Source organism: Pollachius pollachius, assembly GCF_949987615.1.
Source record: "Pollachius pollachius genome assembly, chromosome: 8".
Taxonomy (NCBI): Eukaryota; Metazoa; Chordata; class Actinopteri; order Gadiformes; family Gadidae; genus Pollachius; species Pollachius pollachius.
Window position 1 is genome coordinate 8,969,518 of NC_136941.1, and position 12,500 is coordinate 8,982,017.

General features: G+C 45.0%; 1 protein-coding gene across 4 annotated transcripts in view; it reads right to left on the minus strand.

The window, feature by feature from the left end:
* plch2a (phospholipase C, eta 2a) overlaps positions 1-12,500 on the minus strand; it is a 130,452-nt gene that overhangs the window by 104,911 nt on the left and 13,041 nt on the right. The window lies entirely within an intron of this gene.

Here is a 12,500-nt window from a genome sequence, read left to right on the forward strand (position 1 = left end):
TCTTATATATTGTATTTTCCCCGGGTAGCTAATCTGTTTATTTAAATTCTCCCAGTAAAGGCGGAAAAGGGACCCATAAAAAGAAGAAGGTCTAATAAATATTTCAGGGGTTTTAATAATGGATGATTACATTTTAACCGTACACAGCATCACCGCCATCAAACAGAAGGCGGAATCACAACTATCTACGCTGATGTGTTGCACCACTGTGCTTACAACATACACCACATCATTTACATTCCAGAGAACCATATACACTGTAACATACGGAATAAATGCATTAACCACATATTGATCTTTTGTTGTTGTTCGCCTTGAGATTGATCGGATTTTAGTTTAAATTTGAATTCCAAAATATATTTTCTATAGAAATGTCTATACACATTTCTATAGAAAATAAATGGGAGCCCTCTCTTTGGAATTTGATGGAAAACTAATTGCTTAGTTCCCTTTATATCTGTACATTATGGACAGCCTTAATTATGTTTCCTTTGCAGGAGAAGGAGTGAAGCATTAAACACAGAGGAGAGTGGGCTCAATCTGTGAGCAGCTCTCCCTCGACATTCTCTCCCTACAGACAGACAGACGGCCGTCATCTCTTGTACAACAGTTTTGCAACAATATCCATCTGCAAAGACCACACACGTTTACATAAAGTAGATGCATTCTCAAATGACTTAAACCAACAGGTGTCTCCCACATACACACACACACACATACACACACACACAGACACACAAACACACATGCTCACATGTGCACAAACACAAACACACACACACACACACACAGACATGCTTGCATTTGTGCACACACACACACACACACACACACACACACGCATGCACAAACACGCACACGCACAGGCAGACACACACACACTTGCCCCACCCTGTAGTGATACCCTCATACATAAAACACATTTTAAAACGGCGATTAGAGTGAAAAGACAAAAGGAATAACGCTCAGCTTGGATCTGAAAAGGACAATGAACAATAGATCCGAGATGAACACAAAATACAACACAATGGAACAAGTTTGTTCCATGTACCAGCCTATCAGCGCCTGACGTCACTTAGCAATTATCAATCAATTATCTCTGTGCTACGGAGGCTCTCGAGAACATAAAAAAAGGGGCAGAACAGCAATTCAAACACAAAATTTCACATCCACCAAAACACACTGCAAACTGCCAAACAAACAGCCAAACAAACAGCCAACAAAGCATTGCGGGAGAGAGAAGAAGAGCATCACAAAGGCAGAGAGCAGGTGTTTGAGAAAAGAGAAAGAGAAAAGAAAAAGAGCGGGAAAAAGACAAAAAGAGGAAGAAGAGAAGGGTGGAAAAGAGAGGAGAAAAACAGGGAGAAGGACCGAAGCAAGAAGAGGAGAGTGACAGAGAGAGAGATAGCTGTACGTACTGAATCTCTGAGGCACCATGGCCAGCTCCATGCTGGCTGCCGATCGCTTCCGAATCCCTCCAGCTAATGAGCAGAGAGCAGCGCAGGGAAGAGAGGGAGAGAGAGGTAGGTAGGAGGAGAGAGAGAGAAAGAGGGAGAGAGAGAGAGAGAGAGAGAGAGAGAGAGAGAGAGAGAGAGAGAGAGACTGATGCAGAAAGGGAGAGAGAGCTAGGAAGAGATAGAAAGAGAGACAGATACACTGAGGAAAAGAGAAAGAGATGTAGGGAGTGGGAGAGAGAGGGAAGGAGAGGGGGGTTAAGAGAAAGAGAGAGTGGTAAAGAGAGATAGAGAGTGACAGAAGACTGATACACAAAGAGAACAATGTGGGAGTGGGAAGCAAGTGCTTTGGCACTCTCTCTCTCTCTTTTTACCATGTCGATTTTCTCTCTCTCTCTGTCTCTTTAACTTTAACCATTATTTCCTCTTTCTATCTATTTATCTCTCCATCCCACTTAAGACTTATCTCTGACGCTTACCAACGCTTTCTCTTTTATTTCTCCTTTCACCTTGGTCACCATGCCCACCAGTTGTGTTATAAGTTGTGTGTGTGTGTGTGTGTATGTGTGTGTGTGTGTGTATATCTTCATTAGCATATCTTATTGTATTTCGTAGAAGTCTGTGTGTTGTGCATGGTTGTGCATATTTTGTCCATATATTACGCTCTGAATTAGGAGTCCTTAATTTCATTCTGTGCCGTTCCATTTGTTGTTCCAACAGCCCATTGACATTGTCATACCAAGAGAGACTGTGTGTGTGCGAGTGTGTCGTCAAGATAAGTTATACAAATAAACAATAATTGGTCACCAGTAGACAGACTGACGGGCTAGCATTTAGCAGAGGCAGAGTGACTCCCAGTGAATTTTAGACAGAAGGCATTGAGGAGCAGGTAGGGGTTGGGGCAGCAAAGATGCCTAGAGGTCAGACCTTTGGCTGGGAGTCAAACATCCTAACCACTGGACTACGGTGTACTATCAAAATGGAAGGAAATTGATCCATCAATGAATCCTTTATTCATCTTTAATATGGACATGGACATTGGGACCTTGACCGGCCCAAGGCAGAGACACCACAACGTACGCAAGCCTACGATCTGGATCCTCACCCTGTGTTTTAATGAGATCCAGGGACTGTTTTATTTTATTTTGGTCGTTTTTTGTGGTTGTTGAAAGCAATTGGTGTCGGTTGCTTTAATGATGGCAATGTGAGGAAAATAAATGTTTGTTAAAACTTAAGGCAAAAAAGCTGTTCTTCTGCTCAAACCCCTCCCTTGATCTTGATAGAAGTGATAAGAAGTAGTGGCTTATGTTCTACAAGAAAATGATAACGGCAGAGAGAGTGAGAGGGGGGGGGGGGGTGGGAGAGAGAGAGAGAGAGAGAGAGAGAGAGAGAGAGAGATTTTAGGATGATATCAATAACAACAGAAAGAGAGCGAGAGAGAGAGAGAAAGAACGTGAGAGAGAGAGAGAGAGAGAGGGAGAGAGCTAGAAAACAGATTAACTGACAGAGTCAGAGAAGTGAGATGAAGGTTTTCCATCTCCCTGATATTCACATAAATAAGTTTGAGCAGCCATAACATTCACATGCTGGGTTTGTGCACGTGGGTTTGTGGGTGTATGGGCACGTGTGCATGTGTGCATAAAGGCACGTGCACGTTTACCATAATTTGCCAATTACAACAGATCTCTGAGACAGAGATAGAGAGAGAGAGAGAGAGAGAGAGAGAGAGAGAGAGAGAGAGAGAGAGAGAGAATGTTGATAATGAAGATGAATAGGGATTCCGCCACTATCCTAAGTACACACTCACGCAACACCAAAGCATCTGTCGACGCATTCACGCCCTCTAGGTAGACACACACATATAGCGCAGAGGCGCTGAAGCACATCTGGGGCATTTAATGAGTTGATATAACCTGGTTCCTCAAACCGTGAGCTAACCACAGTCTTAACATCCGGGTGACTAGACGTCCTCCGTGTGCAGGGATTGTCTCCCTTTTGGTTGACCTCTCCCCGGTGGGAATTTTGTCCCTGTTTAAAAAATATACTGTTCTAAATTAAGATGCTTTAACAGAAAGATTTAGCTTGCCATTCACTTTAAGATGGTTGGTAATTAGTCTCGTGTTGTACTAAGTATGCGCTGCAAACTTAGTACACAGGGGTCTTAGTATCGATTAACTTTATGCCATAAGCATGTACAACACAAACAATAAATAGGCTAACAATGCAATAACCTAAAATGTCCCCGGTGTTCATTCACCTGACCTTACGTCAACTTTGTAGCGACGCGGGTTAGATTCTGGCCCCTGTTCCTAATGCTACAAAGGCACTCCCTCTCTCATTCGAAACACTTGCCTATGTCTAACCACCCTCTCCTACCCATGAATAAGGACACAAAAAGCTCCCCAAGAATCCATGGGGATATGTTTTGTTCGTAGCCCCTCCACCCTCAAACAGTTGTGGAGGAGATGGACTGATAACGTCAGACTGCGATGCTGGAAGCAACCAGCCTCCCTGTGCATAGTAACTCCACTCGGGTGCGAGCCATGTTCTCCATCAGACGAGGGGGTATTTCTGCAATGTAGGCCAGTCACCCTATAGGGAGCTTTCGCACTTCCGACGCAATGTGTGTGCCCGCACACGCACGTGTGTGTGTGTGTGTGTGTGTGTGTGTGTGTGTGCTTGCGCCACTGCTCTCCTTATTCACATCTTTATTCGCCTGCTTTAGGAGGGACAGAGAGCACAGCTGCTTTCCTCACTGAACCAGAGATCAGCAATGGAGGAGTGGAGAGTAGATCTGCTTAATAAATACTAAATAGAGAATAGTAAAAGCCTGAATGTCTGGCCAACACAATTACACTCCGAATCATTGATTCCAATCAATGCACAGCCTACCTGTAACTGTTTAATGAAACCCCTTGGTGCCCCCTTACATTGCTGTCTCCGACTTCAGCAGGAGTCACGCTGGACGGACATGCCGGCTAAATGACCAGACGGTAAACAGCGGCGTGGCCAGGAGGCGTGCAGCGCAGCGAACACCTTCCCTCCATCATCCCGCCCGCCGGAAGGTAATTCCTTCCTCAGCTCCACCGGCGGGAGTCGCCCTGCTTTGTTTGGGATTCCTTTCATTACGTGTCATTTATATTCATCCCCTGCTCAGTGTGTGTGTGTGTGTGTGTGTGTGTGGCTGCACTCTGGCGCTTTTGTCATCGCCCAGCCTGGTCGGTTTATTCTGTGGCTTCATCCGTCTGTCCCCCCCGCCACCCCCCGAGAGCCCTGCCTTTCACCGGGGAACACACTTTGCTCACCTTTTGTTCGGCACACTCGGATCATGACACTTGGAATGAGCTTTTGGGATCCGTCTCCGTTTGATCTAATGTGTAGTGACACGGAGGGATTCAACCCCAAATGCTCTCTCGGCCACAGGACGGTATTGGCTGGTTACGTTCCACCATCTCGATAAGGAAAATCGATGTCTTCCCTCACTACACATGGTAATACAAAAACATACACAAGAAAGATATGTTCCTTTCTATTCTGTGTCCGTACCCTCTATCTTTGGCTGCTCTTTCGGCAGACAGAGCAGTTCTCTTCTTTAGTGGTCTTTAGTATTCTTTAATAACGGCAGCCGCGGTTACAATGCGTGTGGAGATGTTTTTAAGTCGACCCATCACTGTGTGTGGGGCGGGGGGGGGGGGGGACTGATAACACATGAAGGCGGCTAAACACTTGACTGGGGGGAAGGCTTGCCCAGCGACTCCAATCCATGAAACACCCACCACACGGCTTGCCTTGTGGCACGCGCACTCTCACACAAGACACACACACTCACAGACACACACAGACAGCATCTCAAAGGCTTATCTTGGTGGACCACATGGGGCCCTTGTGTCTTTTATCAACATGGGGGTTAGCCTTTTCAATGTGTGTGAACTCGTGTGTGAAGCGTGGGTGTATGTGTGAGCGTGTATGTGTGTGTGGATGAGTGTGAATGGATGAACGTGTTTGGGAATGAATGAGAGGGTGAAATAATGAGTGAGGGTGTGGATGTAATCTGCAGCATTATGTGTGTGTGTGTGTGTGTGTGTGTGTGTGTGTGTCTGCAACCTAGACTTTTTACTCAAATTCCTGGAGATCTTCAGGTAAGAGTTAAAAGTTGTGGCTGCACTGCGAGGTAGAAGGCGCCTGGATGTGGTAATCGGCTCCTACCCCGGGGCTACAACAACCTCAGAAGCTCACTATATTAAGGAGACACTCTCTCTCTGCCTCTGTCTCTCTCATGCTCACACAAACACACAACCTCTCTCTCTCTCTCTCTCTCTCTCTCTCTCTCTCTCTCTCTCTCTCTCTCTCTCTCAGACTCTCTCTCGCTCTCTCTCACGACACCATCTTGCTGTCCCTATCCCAGACCCGCAAACCCCTTCCAATTGAATTGCATAGGGGTAATTTGTGAATGGGCGCCAGTAGCGAAATGCCGGCGACTATGTTCTGCCAATTTCCCTCCCATGTTGAAACATTACCGGCAAAGTTCTGGCTCATGGACTTGTGTAAACAACGCTGTAATATTACCGGAACAAGTGCACAAAACGTAGCAACAAACTCATTTTTTTTATTCTGTGGCAAGCTCCTGCTCAAGCAGTCACAGACACACACACACACACACACACATACACACACACACACACACACACAAACACACACACACACACACAGACACACACACACAAACTTGCACTCACATTTGTGTGTGCATGCTGGAGAGTGCAGATAAGGACAGATCTCATATCTCTGTTCCATTTACAGATGCCTCACATCTTCCCCATGCCCTGGGGAGGACACACACTCTAACACACACACACACACACGCAAACACACACACACACACACACACACATACACACACACAAACAGACTGACACAGACACACACTCCCACATATGCACAAACACACATACACACCTACTCACATAAATGAACACACACACACGCACACGCACACACACACACGCACACACACGCACGCACACACACCCACACACACACACACACACACACACACACACAGCATACACAAAGAGACATGCATTATGACACTAACTCACGAACATATTTTGATCCTGTCCTATTTTCATTTATTTTTTCTCATTCTTCTACCTCTCTCTCTCTCTCTCTCTCTCTCTCTCTCTCTCTCTCTCGCGTTCCCTTCCCATAGTTTTCTTAACTACTTGTATACCTCTATCGTCCTTTAACTCTATTTTTCATCTCTCACTCTCGTCCCCCTTTTGTCTTTCATGTGTATGCTCCTCTCTCTCTCTCTCTCTCTCTCTCTCTCTCTCTCTCTTCTCTCTCTCTCTCTCTCTCTCTCTCTCTCTCTCTCTCTCACACACAAAGAAATCTCCCTGCCTCCTTGCTTATCCACAAATTCCTGTTCCTCATATATTTATATTCATATACACCCACCCACTCATTCTTAAACACACACACACACACACACACACACACACACACACACACGTTATCAGGTTTGGCATGATTTGTGCCTTAGATTTACTGGCTCATTTGTTGATAAAATGCATGCTAAAGGTCTGTATGAATATGTCTGTATGTTAGTGTGTGTTCTAGACTAACGAATGCATTACTAACTACTACAATGATGATGACTACTATCCTGACGACTATCATCCTAACAATAGTATACTGACAACTAATAGACTAACAACTACTATACTAAAGAATATTCAACTAAAGACTATAATAATGACTGGTAGTAGAACATTTGAGTTTTAATCTAGTGACCACCTGGGCTCTCTCTCTCTCTCTCTCTCTCTCTCTCTCTCTCTCTCAAATACATTCTCTTTCTTTCTCTCTCTGTCTGTTAATCTCTCTCTTCTCTATTCTCTTTGTCTCTCTCTCTCTCACACTGTCATTGTAAATTATTGATTGGATCCACATTCATTAATTCCGGTCAGATTAGCATTATGATTATGTGCATGACATTCTGATGTTATAATTATAAAAAACTAAAACAATAATTGTGTTTGTAATCACAGAACACAATAACACACAGATTCAGTGTAATCTTTGCCATGATTGAAATGTCTTTAATTTGCATAATTTGATATTAAGAGACGAACACAAAGAAACGTCTCTTGTCTTTCATATTTGCGTCAATTACGAGACAAAAATTGTAAGACACCTTGATAAACACACAAACACACACACATACTTGCTTTGGGAATCTCCCTTTCTCATTTTCTCTTCCTCCTTCTCGCTCATTTTCTCTCTCGCCCTGCCTCTATTTACTCTTTATTCTTCTCTCTCCTTTTTTTCTGACTTTCACTCTCTCTGCCTCCATCCCTCTCCTTCCTTCTCTCTGAATGGCCCCAGCCTTTGAAGTCAATAGTGAGGGTCTCTCTCTGTGTCTCCAACTCAAACAACACTCTAACATGCTGCTCCATATTGCATTAGACTCACCATTAGCATAGCGGCTAGTAGAGTAGCGGAGGGTGAGTCGACGTTCTCCGTTCGCCAGAGCCGTCCAGAGTTGCTAGCAACGCTAATTGCCTTGCAAACGCACAGGATTAGCAAAAATGAGAGGGTCTGCATGGGGGGATACGTATGTTAATGTAGAAAATATGTGCAACTGCACACCTACAAACACATTGCCACACACGGACACACACACTCACACACACACACACACACACACACACACACACACACACATTCAGAACACGCACACACAAACATGAATGCATACAATGTGGTTGAATGGCTAGGTTCCTACGACATGCAGATAAGACCGCAGAGTCCCCTGTGTGCCCACTGATTGAGATCCAAACGCACATGAATCTATCCGTCACATTTAACAGCTGTGGCAAAATGGCAACATCATTTCTGGATTGATCTACGTCATTAGTACAGTGCTGGGAAAAGATAAAGGATATCCCATGTATAAACACACACAAACCCATCCTGTAGTCCCGCATACAAGCACACAGCCACACACACGCACGCACACACACACACACACACACACACACACACACACACACACACATGCACAAAGACATACACACACATGCACATACACACGCAACCACTCACACACACACACAATTGCACATGCACACACACACACACACACACACACACACACAGACTTGCATAAACACACACACACACACACAAACACACACATTCGATACCATGTCATTGAATTCAAGGCATGACACCCATAACCCATAACAGCGCTGCTCAGACAGGGAGATAATGACTTCATTAACACTGTGACCCGTTTGCCTTGAGTAAGAACAATGACTACTAATCTGGGAACCGAGGGAGATTAAACACTTTCCACTGAGCAACACATGAGCAGACTAGCCACAAGTGAGAAATGGTGGCCTCACATCTATCTGCCTGTCTGGCAGGTGTGCAAACGGTGACATCATCGTGAATCACAGGGTATCAAGCAGTTTGTTGTTTTTTTCTTCTCCTTTCTTTCCCCAATACTTGGTTATTTTGCTTGATGTTGAAGTGTGTCTATGTGTGTGTGTGTGTGTGTGTGTGTGTGTGTGTGTGTGTGTGTGTGTGTGTGTGTGTGTGTGTGTGTGTGTGTGTGTGTGTGTGTGTGTGTGTGTGTGTGTGTGTGTGTGCGCCAGGGGGAGGGCTGCACTGCCCCCTTCAGGTCACGTGAAGAGATGTACCTCCAAATGTCACCTGAGATGATCAGTTCACTCATTTGCTTATACTGCAGGCATTCTCTGGTGGTGCTCTGCAAACTTGTCTGGTGTCTTCCATTCTTTGGCTTCAGGAAACCACCAACCGTGGTGGTTACTGACACACACAAGCACACACACACACACAGACATACACACATACACACACACATACACCGGGGGCCTGGGTCTTTCATGCGCCCCTACCCCCCCCACCACCACAACCAGTCTGGCCTTGCCCAGCCTGCGGTTGTTAAGCCCGCATAGGAGCTGTCTGTCTGCAGACTTCCTCTAATTGACTCAGCAAGGCTTCTGGTGGGGGGCCTCCATCGGAGGGTTTGGACTTTAGGCAAACAAAGAGACCCCATTACCCCCCCGTCAACACACACATACCCATACATTCCTTCCCCCGCTACATCCACAGGTGTCATCAGGCCGGGCTGTCGGGACATGCAGAACCCCAGCAGAACAATGTATGGAAGCATCACAGAAGATGCGCTCCAGCCCAGACTTACGACACGCATCTGATGGCTTTGGGGAGAAGGTGTGAACTGGGTTAGCCCAGTGGGCTGATGAAACTGTGAGGCTATTTCAGTAAATGTTGGCAGAGACGTCGTTGTTGGGCGTTGGCCTGCGCTACTTATTCAAATGGTGGTGTTCTGAAGCAACCGTTCAGTGCAGCGACGGAAGTGTGATTACTATACAGAACACCATACATGGTTTTACCGTACTTTTGAATTTGATCTAATCGGACTCATAATCTGATCGGTTCATCGAATCGAATATAACCTAATCCAACGTTATATAATTGAATCGAACATAATATAATTGTCATACAGCCTAACCTAGTCTGACAGAACCCTATCTATAATGCGTCCAGGTCAAAGGTACGGGTCACGCCCCAGCGCCCCCCTGGGGGTAGGTTGGATCCTCAAAGCGACCGGCCCAGGCAGCCTTGCGTAAATGGATCGAGAGGATTAACAAGAAAAAAAAGTGAGACACTTGCCACCTTCAATGATACTGCTGCTGGCAGGTTGGGCCTGGACAACCGGTTACCATATGAACTGTCCCTTTTCAGACTTGTTGACTCGGTCAAGCCGGAGAGAGCGCAGCCTGGATTCACCCTCGTGGCTCGGCCATTGTGCCTGAGGTTGAGAGCGGCTAAACGGAGCGTGTTATGCAACGGAGGAGTTTGGTTCAACAGTTGGTGCATCGCTTTGTTATTCGACGAGTCAATGACTCGTTCAGCGCCAACCGTCGACCGGGACAAAACCATACGCGCTGCGGTTCTGTTCATGCCCGGTGATTGCCAATCAATTGATCAATAACCCCAAGGAGGGGAAGAAGAGGAGTCAACTCAGGCACTTGTATGATCGAGAGCAACAAAGGGCACGCTGTAGTCTTTGCTTGAGATCCTCCCTCTCCTGAACAGAAACTGCTCCCAAGTGAAGTGTGCCCCGGTAGAAACACACCAATCCGAAAACACCCGCATTGCAGATGCACTCAGATCCAGCAATAGAGACCCACTACACTGCTGCCCACTTTCCCACTGGCCTGGGACTCATTACCCACTATCCTCTGTGGGACGAGCGAGGCAGCCAATGGCAGAGTGGATAAATAAAAACATGAGGCAGGTGGGTCCTGTTGGCTCAGTCCACAGACTGCACTCACGTTGCCAACCGTGTCATCAGTGTGTGGAAAAGTGACAACAAATCGGTGGCTATAATCACACATAGTTGTCGATCCATACAAATGGGCCAATCAAAACGAGGGGCGGTGTGACTCCCAGTCGAAAGGTACTGGGTTTGAACCCCTGTGTCATTATAGTCCACCTGTAGGCATCTGTGAGCCACTGGCCTGAACCGCCACCTGCTCACAATGTACGTTGCTTTGGTTCGCATGCTTAATGCCTCAATAGTATATAGTGAATAAACACGTGTCACCTTTAATATCATTCAGTAAGAGTTGAAGCAGGTCGTTTGTATGATGCTGTTGCTGCCTAATGAGAGCACATACTCATGTGTATCCCCATGCAGGTGCCTATGGTTGACGTTGCTGTGTACTACTACTTTACACGTCTTCGTGTCAAAGATCGAGGAGTGTGGTGATGCTGTGCCTCAGCCTTGAGATTGTCTTCAACTCACCATTAGAATAACAGTGTGTGCGTGTGTGTGTGTGTGTGTGTGTGTGTGTGTGTGTGTGTGTGTGTGTGTGTGTGTGTGTATGGGTGTGTGGGTGTGTTGGTGTGTGGGTCTGTGTCTGTGTGTGTCGTGTGTGTGTGTGTGTGTGTGTTTGATGCGATGGGGGTTTGAATACCAAACGCGAATGAAGGTTGCATGCAGATACCGGTGTGTATGGCTCACTCCATGGCAGTCCTTGGAGGGCTAGATACATGCTGTGAATATTTGGTGCTTTCTTCACCACTATAGATACATATTCTCTCCTTCTGTTTAGTCTCTTATTCTCCAACCCCTTTGAGATTCTCTGCAATAATATCTCAACCTTTCTATACATCCATCACCTTTTTTTTTAAGTCGCTACTTCTGCTCATAAATATTGCAATTATTTTGGAATGAGTTCCACCTATTACTGGGATAAATCCCAGCTTGAAAAATACATTTCCTTTTCCCCTTAGGTAACGGGATGTGACGGCGAGAGGCTGTTTGCACCAGGCACGTATAAATGTGTAAACCCAACAATTAAATAAACACAAATTAGATCATACTTAATAGACATACAACATTAAAACCTACATACAATAAAACTTTATGAGCAGATAAAAACATGATTGGTCAGCAAAGACTAAATTCTGGGTCCATCCAATATTAAAGTTTTATGACTGATGATGAATTATTAATCTATTGTGATCCACTATGGTGTTCATTATTATGCAAAGATCTGCCCCTCATGTATCACCATGTGGGCTGAGACCCGTACATTATCATTCGCATTATTATTCAGACTTTTATTAATGCTAACTTTGTACTGAACCTCCGCTGATTTAACACGGGCTGGGGATGCATCCTCCCACAGCTGTTTGCTTTGTCTTTGGATATTTATTTTACATATCTTTCATTTTGTGGACAGATATATTCCAATTAGAAATATATATACAATTAAATGAATAAAACAAATTGTTGTTTTCTTCCGAATGTTCCTTCAAAGCAAATTCATGAATTATATAAGGTGATCATTGTAATTGCAATACTTTAAAATGTATTATTACTATTCTTATATTAACTGATATTATTATTGTGATCAAAATCACATGTTATTCTGTGTATTATATTACATAATAACCATGTGGATTGTGAAAGAAAGCGGGAAGGTG